Genomic DNA, 14,835 nt, shown 5'->3' on the forward strand with positions numbered 1-14,835 from the left:
GCTCCTTTGATGTCTCTTTTCTCTCACATACCGTAATTAGTGAGATAGAATTTCATACTAATACGTGTGTTTTGAGATATCTCAAATAGCTGGCTTCGGCCTTCTTTTGCAATATTCTAGGGGCATCGCCAAATAGCGAAAATTTCTTGCCCACTACTATTAGGATTAAGAATATGTAATTGGATCATGCACTATCATAAGAAACCTTAAGATATCTGTGTAATTTCACACCATTATTCAATAGGCTCAGATAACCCGCCTCTCTCATCCACTGTCCGCTATATTAAATTATATGACAGTGGACAGCAGAAGACGGGCTCTGAACCTATAATTTTCCTATATCTTACTTTTTCAGTACTCTCTCATCCTGACGCCAGTTATATAACTCCCCTGCAATGCTAAAAGTAACAGAGAAACTGTGCGCAATAATGGACAGCAGAAGTACTCTATCTGGTATATGCCAATAACCATACACTCTCTCATTCACAATCTATGGGATATTACTGCCACATCTCACTGGCTACGCCCAATCTCGCCTGATCTTGGAAGCTAAGCAGTGAATAGCCTGATTAGTACCTGGATAGGAGACTTCCAGGGAATATTAGGTGCAGTAACAAACACCTCTGTATTCATGTGAAAAGCAGAAGTATTGGAGCAACCTTTGACCATTACCTTTTTCATATCTAATTTTCCTTCTTCTCATGAAATTCTCTTCTTGATCATATACTCGTCTAGAGCCCTTTCGCATATTGCAATTATTGAATAAAAAATTTTTGAAATAGCAGATTAATCATTACCAGGACATACCATTATAAATAGGCATTGGAAGAATTTTCTGGTATGCTGAAATTAAATTCTCAATATTTTCATCTTAGGTGTCACTGTCACCTTAAATAGCAATATTACTTGGAGAACTGCTACTCCTTAATTATTAATTTGCAAGTGAGAATCATTATTTTTTCTCCCTAAATACTATATATTATATGTGTGTTCAATTGTGTACCATAATTTTATCATACTATAATTAAAAGTTAAGTTTTAGTTTTTCAAGCGTGCCCCAACACAGAGTCTCTCTTTTTTCTTTGTAACTTTGATATGTACTATTGACTCTGGGTGCACCACCAACAACAGTAATTCCTTAAAGACCTATACAGGCATTTCGTATGTATATGCACTGTTGGTTCATAAGGGACAAATTTCATAAGAGCCCATTACAAAGAAAAAAATTTTAGGGTCCTGTGCGGCACCAAACTGACCTTTTCCTGATCATGTATGCTGATTGAATCTTCAGCTTCAGGTTCCAGCACGGACAGGACATTTATGTCCCTCTAAGCCGAATTCTGGCATATTATTGTTACGGTACACCCATTTATCACACATACCCTTATAAGAACGCATATTATTTATAAATTTATTACAACATTCCATTCCAAAAAATCATTACTCCTCTCAGTTTAATCTTTTTGACATTAAGTCAGCTATCCACTAATAGTTCAAGCATGGCTTCTTTTAGCCTTCGCAACGAACTAAGCAGTAGACACGTCTCATTACAAAGTGTGGAAGATATTTTCAATAGTGGAACAGATTTATCCTCAGGCAACCTAGGGTGGGACTCAGAACTTAACAAATTAAGATCTTGTCTGCAGAAAAGAATGCGCTCCTCATGGGATGTTAAAACTTTGGAAAGTTATGTTAAAAATAAAATTACACCTAGAGGCTTAAGACCTAAGATCTTTCCGACCTTTCAACTAACTACGGATAGTCTAACAACAGAATGGGAAGCTGTACTTCTGAAATGCTCCCAAGACCTCATGGCTGTCCTAATCAAACACAATCACTTAGTACTTAATGCATGTGAAAAAGAAATAGAAGACTTAGGCAAAAGCCTTGAAGAATGGGAAACCAACACTAAATTCCAACAAACTTTTGAAAAGATCAAGAAAGAACTGGAACCCTACGAACAAAAAATTATTGATAGAAAGAAAAGCAAATTTGCAAGAGACATGAGGGATTTCAAGACGGGCAACATATTTCGCTGGAGCAAAACACCCACATACAGAGACCACACACAGTCGCAAGACAGATACACTTCATCCGAGGCAGAATCATCAGGGGGAGAAGAATATTCGGACCCTGGTAATTCGGAAGGAGAAACATACAATTATAGGGACGATTTCACAAACCATACATCGACTCATTTTTTAGGATCAGACAGGAGGGGAGGAAGACCAAGATTTCGACAAAGAGGAAGACGAGGAGGGGGAGCAAGAAATCAACGAGAACAAGCCAATTGGGAACCCAGATACCCAGTCAGAAACAACAGGAGGAAGTAACACAGGAGACGAATCTCAGAATTATTAATCTTTCAGACAAAACCCTCACTGATGACCACATCACTCTCTTATCCAAAGGATTATCCTTCTCGCCCACACAACCATTGAATCGCTTCCTTTGGGAGAAGGATTTACACCTCTTTGGGCGGAAACTACTTCTTAAAAAATTCTTTGTAACACGTCAAGAATCCCATTTGGAAAACGACACAGAACATAATCCAATAGATGAACCACTTACCACAGAAGAAATAGAGGCCTTAGCAGCATTAGAGGAACTCCACACTGGAGAATTGGATACAACAGATACGCCTACGAGACCTAAATGTAAGAAAAAATCAACCTTCTTTCCTCCTGAACATATTTCACCGGAAACCAGAGTATTTCAAGAATTAGTAGCTCGTGACCTAGATAAGATCTATACCAAGTCCAAATCCAAACCATTTCATGGCGACAATCTGAGCAAAATGGAAAGAAGAACTCTGCGTGAAATACAGTCCTGGTCGGATATAGTAATCAAGCCCTCTGATAAGGGGGGCAACATTGTCCTCTGGCCTAAAACAATGTACATTATTGAGGCAATGAGACAACTGGGGGATATACAATGTTATAAACAAATAACATTCGATCCAACTGACAACTTTAGGATCGCCCTTAATAGGATCTTAGATCGGGCATACTCCCAAGGCACGTTGACCAAGGAGGAAACTGAGTATCTAACAACCACCAAACCCAAAACACCCACATTATATCTTCTACCCAAGGTTCATAAAAACATTACCATACCACCAGGACGACCTATTGTATCAGGACAGGGTGGAATTCTGGAAAAACCGAGTACTTTCTTGGATTTACACTTACGGCAACACGTGTTGAATCTTCCTTCATATCTACGGGATACAACGGACATACTCCAAAAGCTACATGATGTCCAACTCGATGACAACCACCTATTGGTAACATTAGATGTAGAATCACTCTACACCAGCATCAAACATCAGATCGGTATAAAAGCAGTCAGATACTTTCTTGACATGGCCGGCAATAATGAGTTTCATGACCTACTAATTGAATTATTGGAGTTCATACTAACGAGGAACTACTTCACCTTTAACGACAAGTTTTATCTTCAAACTCGCGGGACAGCGATGGGCGCGGCCTGCGCACCAACGTACGCGAACCTGTACTTAGGCTGGTGGGAGAGGGAAATTGTGATGCATCCCAATAATGAGAAATATACACGACATGTAGTTGCATGGTGGCGCTACATCGATGATATCATCCTGATTTGGGAAGGTGATAGAAGTTTGTTACTAACATTCATTGAGGAATTGAACACCAATGACAACAATCTCAAACTCACACACCACATCAGCAAGGACTCAGTATGCTTCCTCGACCTTGTGATTTCAAAAGCACCTAATGGCCAGATAGAAACCGAACTATATCGCAAAGAAACATCTACAAACAGCCTTTTATACCAAACAAGTGCACATTTCCCCCCAACAGTGGAAAATATCCCTAAGGGTGAATTCTTACGTCTGAAAAGAAATTGCTCAGATTCTTCGACCTTTTTAGAGAAAAGCATGGAACTAACAACAAGATTACGTGAACGTGGCTACAGCCATAGGTCTATTAAAAAAGCCAAATGGCACACCAGCCAGACACCGAGGGACAAGTTGATCTTTCCACAGACTAAAACTCATAAATCACTGGAACAAGATAACAAGCTCAGATTCGTGGGCACCTTTTGTAGAGAATGGAGGGAGATACAAGAATCTATTAACAGGCACTGGCCAATCTTACTTCTAGACAAGGACCTAGCAGCAACAATAGGACAAAAACCCTCCATGAGTTGGAGAAGGTCTAAAAATCTCAAAGATAAACTTACCAGTAGTCATTTCACCAAAAATCCCAAAAAACAACCAACCATCAAGGGCTCCTTCCCATGTGGAAATTGTAAAGCATGCCCACATATGGTCAAAACATCTTCCATTATTGATCGGTATGGAGAGGAGAAATTAATTAATCAATTCATCAACTGCAATGCAGTTGGAGTTGTATACTGCATATCGTGTAGTTGTGACATGAAATATGTGGGTATCACCACAAGAGCCCTAAAACAACGTATCCTGGAACACATAGGCTCTGTAAGAAATGCATCATCCGATATTAAAAAAATGAAAAAACTAACGTCAGTGGCGCGCCACTTTTTTAACTATCATCAGGGCAATCCCAAAGAACTCAAAGCCTTTGGACTGGAAAGAATCAACTTAGGAATACGCGGAGGAGATTTGATGCAAGAATTGCTCAAACATGAATCCGAATGGACCTTCAAACTTAACTGCCTTGCGCCTAAAGGCATGAACGAATACATAAATTATGGAGTTTTTATCTGATGTTCCATATGATTCCCTAACCCAATTCTTCCCTCTCCTCTTTCTTCATCTGTCCCCATCTAATTCACTTCTCTAATCAACAACTCCACTTATTCTCTCACATTTACATTATTCACTTTCCTATTTCTTCATTTGTTTCTATCCAACAATTCCACTCATTCTCTCACATTTATACCTATTCACATTCACACCCATAAGGCACTCCCTACACACTCATTTTCATTGACTCACCCCTCCATTCACATTCAAACCAATCGCCACACACTCATGATGCACCAACACAATACCAATATCCACTCACAACACAATCACCCAGATATCACATCAAATAAAATATAATCTATTAACTTCTTCCGCTCTACTATAGAAGCTGTATCAATTTCAATTTTCTCCTTTTCTCTTCTTTCAACAAACATAGTCGTAACCTTGCCTAATTCGATATCACAATACGTTATAACTTGATCATTATTTTAAACGAGCAAAAAATCATTATTATTTTGTTATAATTTATTTATTTATTTATTCATTTATTTTATCCTATTATATTATCATATTATCATAACATTATATTATTATTTCATTTATTATTTATTATTATTTTTATTATTATTATTTTTTCCTTCTTTACTCTTTTCTTTTATCCCCCCCCCCTTTTTTATTTTTATTTTTATATATATAATTTTTATTTTATTCATTTTTATTTATTTTTAATCTTTTCTTCTCTCTCTCTCCTCACCCTTAATCAGTAATTCATAAACACAAATCACAAAGGCATACTTTTAAATTTAACAATTTTTATTCATTGACCTTATGGTTACCTAGCAACCAGCAAAACACAAACACTACACATAGTTTACTTTTTTTCTCTTATCTACAATTATGGTTGCACGCAGCCTTTCCTGTTCTTTTCAGAACAGGAAGAGATTTAGCTAGTGCTCCGACGCCACTTCCGGTCACATAGTTTCTATTTCATATGCGGTTCCCGTTATCAGTTGCACACAGCCTCTCCTGCTCTTTTCATAACAGGAAGTGATGTAGCTAGTGCTCCGACGCCACTTCCGGTCACGTAGCTTCTACCTCTTATGCGGCCCCATTATCAGGGCCATCTAAATATATAAATTCGTATTCCTCTACTCCTCCGCAGGCCCTACCAGCTATCTCCAGTCTAAAATTACTTCTAAATCAGCCGCACATAAAATTAAAAGTGACGGCCTTTTTTCACCACTTCCGGCCCTCGTGACCGGAAGTCATGCGTCCATGTCCCGGTGCGCGCCCACAGTAGTCTGATTACTATGAATCGGAACATGCAGACAGGAAGTGATGCAACTAAGCACTTCCTGTAAGATGGTACACTGACGCCATCTCCGGTCACGGAGTTTTTTTACTCCGATCGTGGCCACACCATCCGAACCAATATGTACTTCTCTACTCCCATTTATGCTCATCCGCAGTTATCCTCAGCCCTACGTGTTCTTTTTCACTCAGCCCCACATAAACCTAGAATTACGGTCACGCACGCCACTTCCGGTCTTTTCAACCGGAAATGACGCTACGCTATTCAGGGACGCGTCCCTGACAACTCCAGTGACCTATGAACCCCCGGCTACGTAGTTAATATTTCGATCTTGTCCACAATAATTAACTTTAAATGTTATCTTCCCTATTTACTCACTGCATCTTAAGCTATATTATAAGCCCTATCTAACCCTAGATACGACTCTATGCATAATTAGAATAACCTTAACTTCCGGATTTTGAAACCGGAAGTGATGCGCAGGATGTCTCATTGACTTCCTCCTTCCTGTGATTGGTCTGAATTTTGAGACCACCCCCCTTTTTGCCTTAAATAGACTCTCTTCCACCATCACCTCACACAGTGAACAAGCCACCTACCGGTGAAACGGCCGTCTGTGACTAGTGGTGCTGAACAGTGCACGGTTCAGCCCACTCACCTCCTGGTATCGTATATTTGACAAAAAATATTTTATCTTTAAATTGTTTAATTTTTTTGTTTAATCTGCTACCTATTATCCACAATGTAAAGAAATTGAACGCTCCTTTGATGTCTCTTTTCTCTCACATACCGTAATTAGTGAGATAGAATTTCATACTAATACGTGTGTTTTGAGATATCTCAAATAGCTGGCTTCGGCCTTCTTTTGCAATATTCTAGGGGCATCGCCAAATAGCGAAAATTTCTTGCCCACTACTATTAGGATTAAGAATATGTAATTGGATCATGCACTATCATAAGAAACCTTAAGATATCTGTGTAATTTCACACCATTATTCAATAGGCTCAGATAACCCGCCTCTCTCATCCACTGTCCGCTATATTAAATTATATGACAGTGGACAGCAGAAGACGGGCTCTGAACCTATAATTTTCCTATATCTTACTTTTTCAGTACTCTCTCATCCTGACGCCAGTTATATAACTCCCCTGCAATGCTAAAAGTAACAGAGAAACTGTGCGCAATAATGGACAGCAGAAGTACTCTATCTGGTATATGCCAATAACCATACACTCTCTCATTCACAATCTATGGGATATTACTGCCACATCTCACTGGCTACGCCCAATCTCGCCTGATCTTGGAAGCTAAGCAGTGAATAGCCTGATTAGTACCTGGATAGGAGACTTCCAGGGAATATTAGGTGCAGTAACAAACACCTCTGTATTCATGTGAAAAGCAGAAGTATTGGAGCAACCTTTGACCATTACCTTTTTCATATCTAATTTTCCTTCTTCTCATGAAATTCTCTTCTTGATCATATACTCGTCTAGAGCCCTTTCGCATATTGCAATTATTGAATAAAAAAATTTTGAAATAGCAGATTAATCATTACCAGGACATACCATTATAAATAGGCATTGGAAGAATTTTCTGGTATGCTGAAATTAAATTCTCAATATTTTCATCTTAGGTGTCACTGTCACCTTAAATAGCAATATTACTTGGAGAACTGCTACTCCTTAATTATTAATTTGCAAGTGAGAATCATTATTTTTTCTCCCTAAATACTATATATTATATGTGTGTTCAATTGTGTACCATAATTTTATCATACTATAATTAAAAGTTAAGTTTTAGTTTTTCAAGCGTGCCCCAACACAGAGTCTCTCTTTTTTCTTTGTAACTTTGATATGTACTATTGACTCTGGGTGCACCACCAACAACAGTAATTCCTTAAAGACCTATACAGGCATTTCGTATGTATATGCACTGTTGGTTCATAAGGGACAAATTTCATAAGAGCCCATTACAAAGAAAAAAATTTTAGGGTCCTGTGCGGCACCAAACTGACCTTTTCCTGATCATGTATGCTGATTGAATCTTCAGCTTCAGGTTCCAGCACGGACAGGACATTTATGTCCCTCTAAGCCGAATTCTGGCATATTATTGTTACGGTACACCCATTTATCACACATACCCTTATAAGAACGCATATTATTTATAAATTTATTACAACATTCCATTCCAAAAAATCATTACTCCTCTCAGTTTAATCTTTTTGACATTAAGTCAGCTATCCACTAATAGTTCAAGCATGGCTTCTTTTAGCCTTCGCAACGAACTAAGCAGTAGACACGTCTCATTACAAAGTGTGGAAGATATTTTCAATAGTGGAACAGATTTATCCTCAGGCAACCTAGGGTGGGACTCAGAACTTAACAAATTAAGATCTTGTCTGCAGAAAAGAATGCGCTCCTCATGGGATGTTAAAACTTTGGAAAGTTATGTTAAAAATAAAATTACACCTAGAGGCTTAAGACCTAAGATCTTTCCGACCTTTCAACTAACTACGGATAGTCTAACAACAGAATGGGAAGCTGTACTTCTGAAATGCTCCCAAGACCTCATGGCTGTCCTAATCAAACACAATCACTTAGTACTTAATGCATGTGAAAAAGAAATAGAAGACTTAGGCAAAAGCCTTGAAGAATGGGAAACCAACACTAAATTCCAACAAACTTTTGAAAAGATCAAGAAAGAACTGGAACCCTACGAACAAAAAATTATTGATAGAAAGAAAAGCAAATTTGCAAGAGACATGAGGGATTTCAAGACGGGCAACATATTTCGCTGGAGCAAAACACCCACATACAGAGACCACACACAGTCGCAAGACAGATACACTTCATCCGAGGCAGAATCATCAGGGGGAGAAGAATATTCGGACCCTGGTAATTCGGAAGGAGAAACATACAATTATAGGGACGATTTCACAAACCATACATCGACTCATTTTTTAGGATCAGACAGGAGGGGAGGAAGACCAAGATTTCGACAAAGAGGAAGACGAGGAGGGGGAGCAAGAAATCAACGAGAACAAGCCAATTGGGAACCCAGATACCCAGTCAGAAACAACAGGAGGAAGTAACACAGGAGACGAATCTCAGAATTATTAATCTTTCAGACAAAACCCTCACTGATGACCACATCACTCTCTTATCCAAAGGATTATCCTTCTCGCCCACACAACCATTGAATCGCTTCCTTTGGGAGAAGGATTTACACCTCTTTGGGCGGAAACTACTTCTTAAAAAATTCTTTGTAACACGTCAAGAATCCCATTTGGAAAACGACACAGAACATAATCCAATAGATGAACCACTTACCACAGAAGAAATAGAGGCCTTAGCAGCATTAGAGGAACTCCACACTGGAGAATTGGATACAACAGATACGCCTACGAGACCTAAATGTAAGAAAAAATCAACCTTCTTTCCTCCTGAACATATTTCACCGGAAACCAGAGTATTTCAAGAATTAGTAGCTCGTGACCTAGATAAGATCTATACCAAGTCCAAATCCAAACCATTTCATGGCGACAATCTGAGCAAAATGGAAAGAAGAACTCTGCGTGAAATACAGTCCTGGTCGGATATAGTAATCAAGCCCTCTGATAAGGGGGGCAACATTGTCCTCTGGCCTAAAACAATGTACATTATTGAGGCAATGAGACAACTGGGGGATATACAATGTTATAAACAAATAACATTCGATCCAACTGACAACTTTAGGATCGCCCTTAATAGGATCTTAGATCGGGCATACTCCCAAGGCACGTTGACCAAGGAGGAAACTGAGTATCTAACAACCACCAAACCCAAAACACCCACATTATATCTTCTACCCAAGGTTCATAAAAACATTACCATACCACCAGGACGACCTATTGTATCAGGACAGGGTGGAATTCTGGAAAAACCGAGTACTTTCTTGGATTTACACTTACGGCAACACGTGTTGAATCTTCCTTCATATCTACGGGATACAACGGACATACTCCAAAAGCTACATGATGTCCAACTCGATGACAACCACCTATTGGTAACATTAGATGTAGAATCACTTTACACCAGCATCAAACATCAGATCGGTATAAAAGCAGTCAGATACTTTCTTGACATGGCCGGCAATAATGAGTTTCATGACCTACTAATTGAATTATTGGAGTTCATACTAACGAGGAACTACTTCACCTTTAACGACAAGTTTTATCTTCAAACTCGCGGGACAGCGATGGGCGCGGCCTGCGCACCAACGTACGCGAACCTGTACTTAGGCTGGTGGGAGAGGGAAATTGTGATGCATCCCAATAATGAGAAATATACACGACATGTAGTTGCATGGTGGCGCTACATCGATGATATCATCCTGATTTGGGAAGGTGATAGAAGTTTGTTACTAACATTCATTGAGGAATTGAACACCAATGACAACAATCTCAAACTCACACACCACATCAGCAAGGACTCAGTATGCTTCCTCGACCTTGTGATTTCAAAAGCACCTAATGGCCAGATAGAAACCGAACTATATCGCAAAGAAACATCTACAAACAGCCTTTTATACCAAACAAGTGCACATTTCCCCCCAACAGTGGAAAATATCCCTAAGGGTGAATTCTTACGTCTGAAAAGAAATTGCTCAGATTCTTCGACCTTTTTAGAGAAAAGCATGGAACTAACAACAAGATTACGTGAACGTGGCTACAGCCATAGGTCTATTAAAAAAGCCAAATGGCACACCAGCCAGACACCGAGGGACAAGTTGATCTTTCCACAGACTAAAACTCATAAATCACTGGAACAAGATAACAAGCTCAGATTCGTGGGCACCTTTTGTAGAGAATGGAGGGAGATACAAGAATCTATTAACAGGCACTGGCCAATCTTACTTCTAGACAAGGACCTAGCAGCAACAATAGGACAAAAACCCTCCATGAGTTGGAGAAGGTCTAAAAATCTCAAAGATAAACTTACCAGTAGTCATTTCACCAAAAATCCCAAAAAACAACCAACCATCAAGGGCTCCTTCCCATGTGGAAATTGTAAAGCATGCCCACATATGGTCAAAACATCTTCCATTATTGATCGGTATGGAGAGGAGAAATTAATTAATCAATTCATCAACTGCAATGCAGTTGGAGTTGTATACTGCATATCGTGTAGTTGTGACATGAAATATGTGGGTATCACCACAAGAGCCCTAAAACAACGTATCCTGGAACACATAGGCTCTGTAAGAAATGCATCATCCGATATTAAAAAAATGAAAAAACTAACGTCAGTGGCGCGCCACTTTTTTAACTATCATCAGGGCAATCCCAAAGAACTCAAAGCCTTTGGACTGGAAAGAATCAACTTAGGAATACGCGGAGGAGATTTGATGCAAGAATTGCTCAAACATGAATCCGAATGGACCTTCAAACTTAACTGCCTTGCGCCTAAAGGCATGAACGAATACATAAATTATGGAGTTTTTATCTGATGTTCCATATGATTCCCTAACCCAATTCTTCCCTCTCCTCTTTCTTCATCTGTCCCCATCTAATTCACTTCTCTAATCAACAACTCCACTTATTCTCTCACATTTACATTATTCACTTTCCTATTTCTTCATTTGTTTCTATCCAACAATTCCACTCATTCTCTCACATTTATACCTATTCACATTCACACCCATAAGGCACTCCCTACACACTCATTTTCATTGACTCACCCCTCCATTCACATTCAAACCAATCGCCACACACTCATGATGCACCAACACAATACCAATATCCACTCACAACACAATCACCCAGATATCACATCAAATAAAATATAATCTATTAACTTCTTCCGCTCTACTATAGAAGCTGTATCAATTTCAATTTTCTCCTTTTCTCTTCTTTCAACAAACATAGTCGTAACCTTGCCTAATTCGATATCACAATACGTTATAACTTGATCATTATTTTAAACGAGCAAAAAATCATTATTTTGTTATAATTTATTTATTTATTTATTCATTTATTTTATCCTATTATATTATCATATTATCATAACATTATATTATTATTTCATTTATTATTTATTATTATTTTTATTATTATTATTTTTTCCTTCTTTACTCTTTTCTTTTATCCCCCCCCTTTTTTATTTTTATATATATAATTTTTATTTTATTCATTTTTATTTATTTTTAATCTTTTCTTCTCTCTCTCTCCTCACCCTTAATCAGTAATTCATAAACACAAATCACAAAGGCATACTTTTAAATTTAACAATTTTTATTCATTGACCTTATGGTTACCTAGCAACCAGCAAAACACAAACACTACACATAGTTTACTTTTTTTCTCTTATCTACAATTATGGTTGCACGCAGCCTTTCCTGTTCTTTTCAGAACAGGAAGAGATTTAGCTAGTGCTCCGACGCCACTTCCGGTCACATAGTTTCTATTTCATATGCGGTTCCCGTTATCAGTTGCACACAGCCTCTCCTGCTCTTTTCATAACAGGAAGTGATGTAGCTAGTGCTCCGACGCCACTTCCGGTCACGTAGCTTCTACCTCTTATGCGGCCCCATTATCAGGGCCATCTAAATATATAAATTCGTATTCCTCTACTCCTCCGCAGGCCCTACCAGCTATCTCCAGTCTAAAATTACTTCTAAATCAGCCGCACATAAAATTAAAAGTGACGGCCTTTTTTCACCACTTCCGGCCCTCGTGACCGGAAGTCATGCGTCCATGTCCCGGTGCGCGCCCACAGTAGTCTGATTACTATGAATCGGAACATGCAGACAGGAAGTGATGCAACTAAGCACTTCCTGTAAGATGGTACACTGACGCCATCTCCGGTCACGGAGTTTTTTTACTCCGATCGTGGCCACACCATCCGAACCAATATGTACTTCTCTACTCCCATTTATGCTCATCCGCAGTTATCCTCAGCCCTACGTGTTCTTTTTCACTCAGCCCCACATAAACCTAGAATTACGGTCACGCACGCCACTTCTGGTCTTTTCAACCGGAAATGACGCTACGCTATTCAGGGACGCGTCCCTGACAACTCCAGTGACCTATGAACCCCCGGCTACGTAGTTAATATTTCGATCTTGTCCACAATAATTAACTTTAAATGTTATCTTCCCTATTTACTCACTGCATCTTAAGCTATATTATAAGCCCTATCTAACCCTAGATACGACTCTATGCATAATTAGAATAACCTTAACTTCCGGATTTTGAAACCGGAAGTGATGCGCAGGATGTCTCATTGACTTCCTCCTTCCTGTGATTGGTCTGAATTTTGAGACCACCCCCCTTTTTGCCTTAAATAGACTCTCTTCCACCATCACCTCACACAGTGAACAAGCCACCTACAGGTGAAACGGCCGTCTGTGACTAGTGGTGCTGAACAGTGCACGGTTCAGCCCACTCACCTCCTGGTATCGTATATTTGACAAAAAATATTTTATCTTTAAATTGTTTAATTTTTTTGTTTAATCTGCTACCTATTATCCACAATGTAAAGAAATTGAACGCTCCTTTGATGTCTCTTTTCTCTCACATACCGTAATTAGTGAGATAGAATTTCATACTAATACGTGTGTTTTGAGATATCTCAAATAGCTGGCTTCGGCCTTCTTTTGCAATATTCTAGGGGCATCGCCAAATAGCGAAAATTTCTTGCCCACTACTATTAGGATTAAGAATATGTAATTGGATCATGCACTATCATAAGAAACCTTAAGATATCTGTGTAATTTCATACCATTATTCAATAGGCTCAGATAACCCGCCTCTCTCATCCACTGTCCGCTATATTAAATTATATGACAGTGGACAGCAGAAGACGGGCTCTGAACCTATAATTTTCCTATATCTTACTTTTTCAGTACTCTCTCATCCTGACGCCAGTTATATAACTCCCCTGCAATGCTAAAAGTAACAGAGAAACTGTGCGCAATAATGGACAGCAGAAGTACTCTATCTGGTATATGCCAATAACCATACACTCTCTCATTCACAATCTATGGGATATTACTGCCACATCTCACTGGCTACGCCCAATCTCGCCTGATCTTGGAAGCTAAGCAGTGAATAGCCTGATTAGTACCTGGATAGGAGACTTCCAGGGAATATTAGGTGCAGTAACAAACACCTCTGTATTCATGTGAAAAGCAGAAGTATTGGAGCAACCTTTGACCATTACCTTTTTCATATCTAATTTTCCTTCTTCTCATGAAATTCTCTTCTTGATCATATACTCGTCTAGAGCCCTTTCGCATATTGCAATTATTGAATAAAAAATTTTTGAAATAGCAGATTAATCATTACCAGGACATACCATTATAAATAGGCATTGGAAGAATTTTCTGGTATGCTGAAATTAAATTCTCAATATTTTCATCTTAGGTGTCACTGTCACCTTAAATAGCAATATTACTTGGAGAACTGCTACTCCTTAATTATTAATTTGCAAGTGAGAATCATTATTTTTTCTCCCTAAATACTATATATTATATGTGTGTTCAATTGTGTACCATAATTTTATCATACTATAATTAAAAGTTAAGTTTTAGTTTTTCAAGCGTGCCCCAACACAGAGTCTCTCTTTTTTCTTTGTAACTTTGACCAGTACATTCCTGCAGGCACTGGTGTGCATAACATCGACACATGAAAACGGTCAACACATGAAAAGGTCGACATGGATTTTTGGACTGTTTTTGGTGTCATTCTTTCCGTAACATGGCCAGGAACCCCAATTAGTGTACTGCGTCCCCTTGCATGGCTCGCTTCGCTCGCAGGTTACCGCTCCCAAT

General features: G+C 38.8%; 3 pseudogenes; all 3 read left to right on the forward strand.

Annotated features, from left to right (window-relative positions):
• The first annotated feature begins 498 nt into the window (after nucleotides 1–498).
• On the forward strand, nucleotides 499–617 carry LOC134896593 (5S ribosomal RNA; annotated as a pseudogene).
• Nucleotides 618–7,280: 6,663 nt separating this feature from the next.
• LOC134896594 (5S ribosomal RNA) lies at nucleotides 7,281–7,399 on the forward strand (annotated as a pseudogene).
• A 6,652-nt stretch (nucleotides 7,400–14,051) lies between these two features.
• On the forward strand, nucleotides 14,052–14,170 carry LOC134896595 (5S ribosomal RNA; annotated as a pseudogene).
• The last annotated feature ends 665 nt before the right edge of the window (nucleotides 14,171–14,835 follow it).

Source organism: Pseudophryne corroboree, chromosome 3 (assembly GCF_028390025.1).
Source record: "Pseudophryne corroboree isolate aPseCor3 chromosome 3, aPseCor3.hap2, whole genome shotgun sequence".
NCBI classification, from domain to species: Eukaryota; Metazoa; Chordata; class Amphibia; order Anura; family Myobatrachidae; genus Pseudophryne; species Pseudophryne corroboree.